Below are 10,428 nucleotides of genomic sequence, written 5' to 3' on the forward strand. Positions count from 1 at the left end.
GAATTTGCTATAATGCTGCATAAAGGAAAAAAGTCATAGCAAACACAGAAAGGTGATGTACAGTCTTTATATATATTTACTATATTTAATTCTCAAAATATTAGTCCAAATAAAATTGGAGCTGGAGAGATGGCTCAGTGGGTAAGAACACTGGTTGTTCTTGCAGAAGACCCAAGTTCAAATCCCAGCACCCACATGGCAGCTAACAACTGTCCATAACTCCAGTTCCAGGGGATTCAACAGCCTCTTCTGTCCTCTGCGGGCATTGCACAACACAGGTGCATTTACCCACATACAGGCAATACACACATACACATAAAATAAAAATAATAAATAAAATATTTTTAAAAAATTAAATTATTGTTCCTTTTTTTCAAATAAATAAAAATTTACCTGATTGAATACCGTATTAATTTGTCTTTTGTGGCTGTGATAAAACTCCATAACCTAGGCAACTTTTACAAGGAAGAGTATATCTGGGCTTACAGTTTCAGAAGGAAAGTTCATAATTGCAGGGGAGCCAAGACAGCCTTAATAGGACGTTGAGAGCTCATATCTTCTAAAGCAGAGAGACCAAACCTGGAACTGGGACAAGGCTATGAACTCCCAAAACCTGCCCCCAAGGATACACTTCTTCAGCTAGGACTACCTTCTGAAGGTTCCATGACCCTCCCCAAACAGAGCCACCAACTGAACAAGTGTTGAAATACTTGAGCCTATGTAGAATACTTCTCATTCAAAACCTCATGGCCATATCATAATACAAAAAGACATTTAGCAAAACATTTTTTAAAAGTACCCATATTCCTTAACAGTTTCAACACATTTTGAACCTCCAAAGTCTTTTCTGGGACTCAAAGCAATTTCTTAATTGTAAACCCCTGTAAAAATTCAAAAGTACACACTTCTGACATCCAATGATACAAACTATATGTTCCCATTTTAAAAGGAAGGACTAGAGAGGACAGTGTGAGGAAATATCAGACCTCAAGAAGGCTGAAACCCAGCAGGATCAGCACCAAATCCCATAGCTCCAGGTCCTATATCTGGGATTCTTATTACAAAGAACTTAGATGACACTACTCCTCCAGCTTTGCTGCCTTCAGTTTACATCTCTCTTGGGATGGTTCTACTTTCTGTATGCAGGTCTCCTTGTCAAATGTGTCACAATTCTGGCATCACCAAGATCTTAAGATATCCGCCACACCCAGGCTTCATTTTGACATCTTCAGGCAATGGTCTTTCTGGGCTTCCTGGTATCTCAGCACCAAGTTCTCCTGCCACACATCCTCTGGCCTCAGTGACTCTCCAAAACCACGGAAGAAGAAGTAATAATACCTTCATTTCTTCTGTCTTTCATTCTGAACTATGTAGACAACATTGTCAAGTTTAGCTGGCAGCTTGGGATAGACCTTGGTCTACTTTGACCACATTAACACAAGCTTTTCTATGCTGAAGCTTTTTTAGGAGCAAAACGTCCCTTAAACTCTCTTTCACAAGTTGGAAGCTTAACTGGGTAAAGTCTTGTCCTGAGGGCACTCTTTCATTGTTCAGATATAGATCTGGAGGCCTCTCCTTACCGGCTCTGATCTCCTTGAAAATTATAGCCTTGTTTATAGGACATGCCTTGGCTGCAACATTAAACTGCCTAGGACTCTCTTTCTCTCCAAAATGTACATTTTGTATTTGTTTCTGTACCACCTGGTGTTTTTCATTGCATACTCTCATTAGCATCACCATTAACAACCATTCCATACATTTATTATTAGGCTGTGTTATGAAATTTCTTCTGTCAGAATATCACATTAATGGATGCTAGCCCAGTTGCTGCTTAAGTCTTGCTACCCTCTCCCTCTGAAACATCTTGATCCAGCCCTCTACTAGAATGAGTCACTAATCTCTGTTTCCACCATTCAACCTCTTTACTATTCCAAAGTCCCATGGTCTTCTACATTACTCCAAAAAACAACACAGTCAAGTTCTTCCCAGCAACTATCTACTCTCCAGTACCAACTTCCATTTTAGTTTGGCTTCTGTTGTTGTGATAAAGCAGCATGACCAAAGCAATTTATAGAAGGAAGAGCTTACAATTCCAGAGGAAGAGTCCATAATGGTAGGGGCATATGGTGGTAGTCAGTCTGAGCTGAGAGCTTACATCTTCATAAACATGCCACAGGAAACAAAGAGAGAAAACCTGCCCTCAATGATATACTTTCTCCAGCTATGCCTACCTCCTAAAGCTTCCATGACTCTCCCCCAAAAAAGTCGCTAACTGAACAAGTGTTCAAATACTTGAGCCTATAGGAGACACTTCTCATTCAAACCACAACTATACTGCCTGTCGAACGCCCCCCAAGCCCACCAGGCTTGGGTCTTCAACAAGAAAAAAGTCAAGACAAAGGTCTTGATTTTATTATGAAAGGTTTAATTCTCAGCAGCCAGGTGAGCACAGAATGGCCTTTTGTTGTAAGGAACACAGATCTTATGTAGGAATCAGATTTGGGGTAACCAAGGAATCACCAAGGAATCACCAAGAATATTTTACTAACAGAAAGTAACTACGGATGCAGCCAGTTGCTGCATTACCTCACCAACTCCAGTGCCGGAAAACCAAAACGAAACTAAGTTTCTAGGAGACCTAATTAATCATGGCGGCACAGCCTGCCGGTTCTGACTGCTGAAGCAGAGAGCTCAGAAGCTCTTAAAGAGGCACTCTACATTTTCCAATGCTTAAGTCAAGCATGGCTCCCGACAATTGCCCAAAATACAAAACATGTACTTGAAAAAAAAAATAGATTTAAATTTAGTCAACTATATATTCTTTTTAAATATATATTTATTATTTTCGTTTTATGTCTATGGATACATTTCCTACATGAGCATAAATGCAACTGTGTCATACAGTGCCCAAAGAGATCAGAAGATGGCATCAGATTCCCTGAAATTGGAGTTACAGACAGTTGTTAGCTGCCATGTGGGTGCTGGGAATTGAACCCGGGTCTTCAAGAACAGCCAGTGCTCTAAACTGTTGAGTAAACTCTCCAGCCCTTAGTCAGCTATATATTCTTAATGATGATGCTTAATGACAAATCTTGAATGACAAATTGCTAATGAAATAAAATGCAACAGATGAGTGATTTATCAATAACATATGGCATATATTAACTTGTTTTCACTTATCCTACTGAAATTGATTAACATGAGTAGTCAAATTTATAAAAATATATTGGTTCATAGATATATCAGCTGTCTATTAAGGCTGTCCTGAACCTTTAATCTCATCTCTTGGATACATTGTTCAGTTCTTTTTGGAACTTACAGTATAGGATCACCCTTAGACTCTATGTGCCAACTCAATGGAGTTACTTCCTGTGCAGTATTACACTTAGTAGTTTTGTTATGGTATTTTCTTTAGGATAGTAGGCATTCAAGTATGTGATTCTCATCTAATATATTCAAATGTGTAAGCTTGGTTTTGGGTCAAGATAGTTGAGTAGTTTTGTTATGGTATTTTCTTTAGGATAGTAGGCATTCAAGTATGTGATTCTCATCTAATATATTCAAATGTGTAAGCTTGGTTTTGGGTCAAGATAGTTGATGAATTCACAGATTTAGAAACTGCTTCCAAAATGTACCTAATTCTTCCTTCATCCAATGCTAGACTACAAGTATTGGCAAATTCTACCACTACTCTCATAAATCATGAACCATCTCCAATCATGTTTAATCTTTAGCTGGCAAAATTATAAAAACTTTATCACTTACCAATTATACTTTTCATGAGATTCTCAGTGTGGGTACATGACCAACTATATTTCTTCTACTGCAGACCATAGCCATTGTTAAGTATGAATAAGTCAATTGTTAAGTATGCTGTCTTGACACCATTCCTAGTGCTTTAGTACCACAATGTGCTGAACAGCTTCAGTCGTCAACTTGACAAACATAAGAAGAGACAACCTCTATTGGGGAATTTACTCTATTTGTATGGCCTGTGGGCATGTCTGTGAAGCATTTTCTTGATTGTTGAGTGATGAGGGAGGGCCCATTCTACCGTGTGTGTTGTCATCCCTGAGTAGGTGGCCCTGTGTTGTACAAGAAAGCAGGCTAAGCATAGGACAGAGGAGCAAGTCAGTAAGCAGCATTCCACCATGATCTGTGCTTCAGTTCTTGTCTCTAAGTTTCTGCCCTGAGTTTTTATTTGGCTTCCTGCTATAATGGATAATCACTTGAAGAGTAAGATGAAATAAATGATTTCTTCCCCAACTAGCTTTGGTCAGTGTTTTATCATAGCAATTGAAACCACACGAGGGCACACCTAGAAATAGGATCCACCTAAAGATAATAACCTGGATGGATGTTTCTTTATTCTCTCATCGCACCTTGGGCTTCTGCGTTCATAACAAAAGAAGTTGCTTTTTCTTCCCGTAATGCTAGTTACTCCCCATTTGATTCAATAATAATGTATACAATGGAATCATTTAAACATCAGTTCAGAGGGCTGAGAATATAGTAGAATGGTAGAATGCTTGCCTACCATGAGAAAGGGTCTGGGTTCAAGTCCCAGTATGACCAACAGACAAAAAAGGTCTTTAATATGATTTACTATGCCTGAGAGCCAACTAATTTGCTTTCACAGTGGTTTGCAGCCATTCTGAAAAAGTGAAAACTGCCCATTCATTCATGCATTCTTGTTTTGCCATATATTTCTCATCTAAAATGAGTGCATTTTAATCCTGATCAATTCTATCATTTATCTATCTATCCATCCATATATATATAATTATATATGTATTATTATTTGTGTGCTTATGTGAACATACATGAGTGCAAATGCATTCAGAGACCAAAGGCATCAGATACCCTGAAGCTGAAGTTGCAGGTAAGCCACCCAACACTGGCTGTATTAGTTAGGTTCTCCAAAGAAACAGAACTGGTAGAATGAATTTATAAATTATAGAGATTTATCAGCTTCACTCACAGGATAGAGTCCGAGTAGTCCAACAATGGCTGCACCAACTGCAGAGGCTGAGAATCCATAGTCGATCAGTCCGTGAGGCTGGCTGCAGCAGCAAGACATACTCACCAGTGAGAGAGAAGGCAAGCATCAAGAAGCCAGGCCTTCTCCTCTGACTTGGCCTTTTATACGGGCTGCCATCAGAAGGTAACAACCACATTTAGGGTGAGTCTTCCAGCTTCAAATGATCCAGTCAAGAAGATCTCTCATTTCAGTTAATCCCAGATCCAGTCAAATTGACACCCAGGATTAGCTATCACACTAGCACTGGCAACTGAACTCAGGTCTTCTAGAAGAGCAGAAATGCCCTTTAACTGCTGAGCCATCTCTTTGTCCCTGAGCCCTAATTCTTTGAATGAATTATCTCACCTCCTTATCTAATTTTTTATCTGTAAAACAAGGGTAATAATACACATATCAAGGTGAGTTACAGTATTGTCAGGTGTTAGAAATTAGTAAAATAAAAGCAATCATAATTTGTTACCTTACAGAATTTAAAATTCAGTGCACATTGACTATACATTGAAGCTAATAAAACTCATCAGACTTTTTGCCTGGTTCTCATTTTCTATTGGCTGGAGACTAATAGCTTAATTTTTATGTAGGAAAACTTAGCCTTGGGTATCACATGTAGGTTTTGCCATTATGTGTTGTGGAGTTTTAGGCACCCTCTCTATTTATTCTTCTCCTTATATACATCTTAAATCAATATGATAGTAGTGTGTCAACGTGAGGAAATGGACAATATTGCTCAGATTAAAAGCAATAGCTAAATATTTACTTGGTTCAAAGCACTACTGCATGGTAATATTAATTTCTAATGCTGAAACCAAGTATTCCATGGCTAGAATAAAGTACAGGAAGTTTTCCACTTACCCTGTGAAGACTTGCTTACTAATAAGCTGCTCAAAACATAAAACATAAACCCAGATCATCCTATTTGTGTTTTACCAAAGCTATAGATCCAATACATGTAGATGAAGCTGATAAACAAGAGAGAATTACAACCAAGGTACTTGAAGGACATGTGACTGAAATTACACCTCCTACTGAATGTAATCAGGGTCCTGTGAAGAGACTTAGTCCTTTGCAAGATAATGTTAGCAAATGAGGATTTCCTTTGCTTGTTGTGCTGCACCCATTTCTCCTGGAAGAACTTAACCTGTTACATTCTGGAGCCCAGTGAAAATGCACAATGCAAATATTTTGGATTAAAGTGTTAATAATATGAAAATAAATTATTAAATTAAATACCTGTAAATAATACATTTGATGTATAGTGTTAGTATATGAAAAAATACCAACTTCTTCAAAGATTCAGAAATACATACATCACATTTTGTCCTGTATGTATTCCTACTGGACTAAAGAATAAGGCATATTTCTCAAGCAAACAAATTGAGTTCTTTGATTGAAAGAATTCATATAAAGGGGATTGGAGAGATTGCTGAGCAGTTAAGAGCATTGGCTGCTCTTACAGAGAACCTGGGTTTGGTTCCCAGCACCCACATTGCAAGTAATAACTGCCTGTAACTCCAGTTCCAGGGAATCTGACACCCTCTTCTGAACTCCACAGGCATTTCGTGACACAGGTGCACTTACACACATGTAGGCAATACACTCACACACACAAATTAAAAATAGTAAATACAATTTTTTAAAAAAACAACAAAAAAGAATCCGTATAATGTAACAGAAAAAAGTCTGGTTTTCAGAGTAATCCACATTTATTTTTTTTAAATAATAATATCTTAAGAGTTTTATTATTATACCTTTGAAACTAGATGGTTAAATTAAAATACAACTAAAATTAATAATTTCCAAGTATGGTAGCTATAATCCCATAATTTAAAAGGGTAAAATAAAGCTCAAAGATCATGAGTTTATGGCCAGCCTAGGACACATAGCAAGTTCCAGGCCAGGCTGGGCTACGTAAAGAGACCTTGTCTTTAAAAAATGATTAATGTTTGGATTATGTTTTCAAATAGAAAAGGGAAAGTATGAACTAAAAAGCAAAAATTCACTACATTTAGATGGAAGGAAGGAACCAGTTGGAAAAAGACAGAGATGAAAGTTAGAGCTTTCTGAATTATATAACACTTTGGGTTATACAACCAAATCAACATTCTAGTGAGAAGAGTAAAGAAAACTATGGAAACAAAATTGCAGCAAAGATAGAGTTCCCAAGATGATATATTTTATCTCCTGGAAGAACTAAACCAAAGGTACAGCAAAAAAAATGGTGACTTAAGCACAATACTAAAGCAGCATTTAAGTATGGACCCCAGAAAACTGATAAAGATAATAAACCTTTCAATCACTAGAGCAAATACAGTGCAAGAAGTAGAGGTCAGACATAAAAATTATTTTAGAATGAAAAACAATTAACTCACTATGAGATAAAATTTTTCATAAAGTTTATGTATATACAAAGCAAAACTTCAAAATACATAAAGAAAAACGAAAAATTTAAGCAGTCTAAAGTCTGAGACTGTAATACTGTCAACATTTGATAGTCTAAATAAATAGGAAATCAGCAATTGAGAAGACTTACAGTGAAATTGACCTAGTTGAGTTGTATTGGTAAACCACTACTTCTAACAAAAGTAAAACATACTTTCTTTAATGGAATTGAGAAAATTTACCATGGTATACCATATTTCAAGCCATAAACTCACTTTGAATAAAATAAAAATACTCAATTCATACATAGTGTTCTCAGATGACAGTTGAATTAAATTGCACATTAACAGCATAAACATATGTCAAATTTCATCATATTCTGGTAAAGTTAATAAAATAGCATGAGTAATTCAATATATTAAAATGAACATTATAAATTAGTTTGAACTGAATTAAAATTTTCAGAGAAATAGCAAAATTTGTGGAATGTCAAAAAAACAATATTTAGGGAGAAATTCCTACCACTGATCATCTATAACCCAAAAGTGAAAAAAAAAACCTAAAATTTAACAATGCAGCTTCAGCCTTAAAAATATATATATTTAAAGATTTCAGCATGAATGTGGGAGGAGCCCAGGAGCCCCAACTCTGACTGAGGAGCTATGGATAGTTGGCAGGTTCTGTGGGAGAGTTTTCTCTTATGGTGTGACTGAGCACAATCCAGTGAATGGCTCCCCATCCCTGACTAAGCGTGCAGCCCACATGGAGTCAGTGGCTATAAAGAATGGACACAAAGTTAAAAGGGGTTAGAAGGGTGTGAAATTAATCTAGAAGGACTTATGGGTAAGAAGGGTGGGGGTGAATATGATCAAAACATATTCTCAAAGATTTAATAAAAATGATATGTTTAAAAATAAAAATAAATTTCAAAAAAGTTATCTCTGTTGCTACCTCTACAAGATCAAGCCAGTCAGTATTTCAGAATGGAAGGGAAGGGCTCATGTGCCTCCTCACCTCTAGCTAAGAAGTTATTGACAGTTGATGGGTTATGAGGGAGTTAGCTTTCTTTAAGAATGTGGTTGCTGGTAGGGCAAACATACTCCAGTTGAAGGCCCAACACCCAAGAGTATATGGGTAGCACAAACTTGACTCTATGGGCTTTAATAAAAAGAAAGGAAGTTGGGAGGGGTGGGGAGATGGGGAATGGATTTGGGTGGATTTTGGTATATATATATATCAACTGTGTCCAATTAATGCAATTAGTACAGCCATTATGAACACTGGTATGTGGTCATTCAGTGGGCCATGGGCAGCCCACCAGGGGTCACACACTACCCCAAAATTGACTTTCCTCCCCCAGAATCCATCAACTGTCAATAGCTCTTTAGTTGTGGTGGTGCATCAGGTTCCTCTCCCCTTCTCCACCCTGAAATACTTTACTGGATTGATGTTGTGCCACATTGTACAAGTGAATACATCTGCTGTGAGTTCCTGTGTACAACAGCCATGCATGTTAACATGGCAACATTTCACAGCATTATTGAACCTAGGCTTTTATAAATGTAGGTTGGTAAATGCAAACCTCATGTAGTCACTAAAAAATATTTTAGAATGTTTAAAGAAATAAGGAAATGAAGTTGGTGCATTATAACAAAATTAGATGGCAAAGGAAGAAATAAACTAAGTATATAATTATAAAAAAGAGTAAAGCAGAAATACCTTTTATAAGAACCAAAATGCAATTATATCAACTATCCCAATAGACATATTTAAGAAGTAAAACATATATCATAACTATATGCTGTCTACTAGATTAAAAGATAAAGTGAAAGTAAAACGAAAAATATCATTATATTCAAGTAGTAACTCAGAGAATGTTTTAGTGGCCGTACTAATATCATAAAACTGTGGCCTATTAGAAAAAGATTGGGCTGTGGAGATGGCTCAGCACTTAAGAGCACATATTGCTCCTCCAGAGGACCCAAGTTTGGTTCCTAGCACCCACATTGGGCAACTGACAACCACCTGTAACTCCAGCTCCACGGGTGTAATACCTTCTTCTGGGCACTCCTACACACACGTTGCACACACACACACACACACACAAAAAAAAAAATTTAAAAAGATTAAAAACATATTGTCAGTGATTAAAGGATCAATTCATCAAGAAGATATAAAAGTACAAACATATATGCACTAAAGATGGAAGTCCAAAAATACATGAACCAAGTATCAAGAGAAATAGGAGTAATAATAATAGCTCTATAGTAATAAGAAAATAAATACCTGATAAGCAGACAGGGCCACTAACAAGTAACAAAATTGGCACACTTCAAGCTTCTTGTTCTGAGACAAAAGCTGGTGAACTCTCCTCATCTGCCAGCCAGCATGGCCCCTTTACCAGTTGGCATGTTCAAACCAATTTAGGTAAAACTAAGGCCAGACCTTGACATATCTCTTTCAGCTTGGAGCTGTGACCCATGGGCTCTCTATTCTTTGTTTAAATTTGCCAATACAAAATTGCGGGAGGGAGACCTCCCCCATACCACACAAAACACTTAAAAGCACCAAGCCCTCTGGGGCTTTGGATTTTTGGGTTTCGAATTCCTTTCTCTACTTATGAAGAATCTCTCTCTCTCTCTCTCTCTCTCTCTCTCTCTCTCTCTCTCTCTCTCTCTCTCTCTAAACTTTTACATGTTGTTTTCTGATATGTCTAAAATATTTCCTGCCTTCAATTCTTTAAAAGGCAGAGGAAAGAAACCCAATCAAGTACTCTAGACAAGAAATGCACCTTTCTTTAAACAACAGATACAGCATCTGGACAGAATATGATCAGTAAAGAAATATAGGATCTAAACAGAACTATGAACCAATTACAGAAGACATACATTATATATATATATATATGCCATTCAATTTTCATCAAGTGTATATTACATATTTTGCAAGGCTGACCATGTGTTAACCATTACGAAATATTTTAATTGAAGTTATATAAAATATCTTCT

This window comes from Nannospalax galili, unplaced genomic scaffold (assembly GCF_000622305.1).
Source record: "Nannospalax galili isolate Female #2095 unplaced genomic scaffold, S.galili_v1.0 scaffold10, whole genome shotgun sequence".
NCBI lineage: Eukaryota > Metazoa > Chordata > Mammalia > Rodentia > Spalacidae > Nannospalax > Nannospalax galili.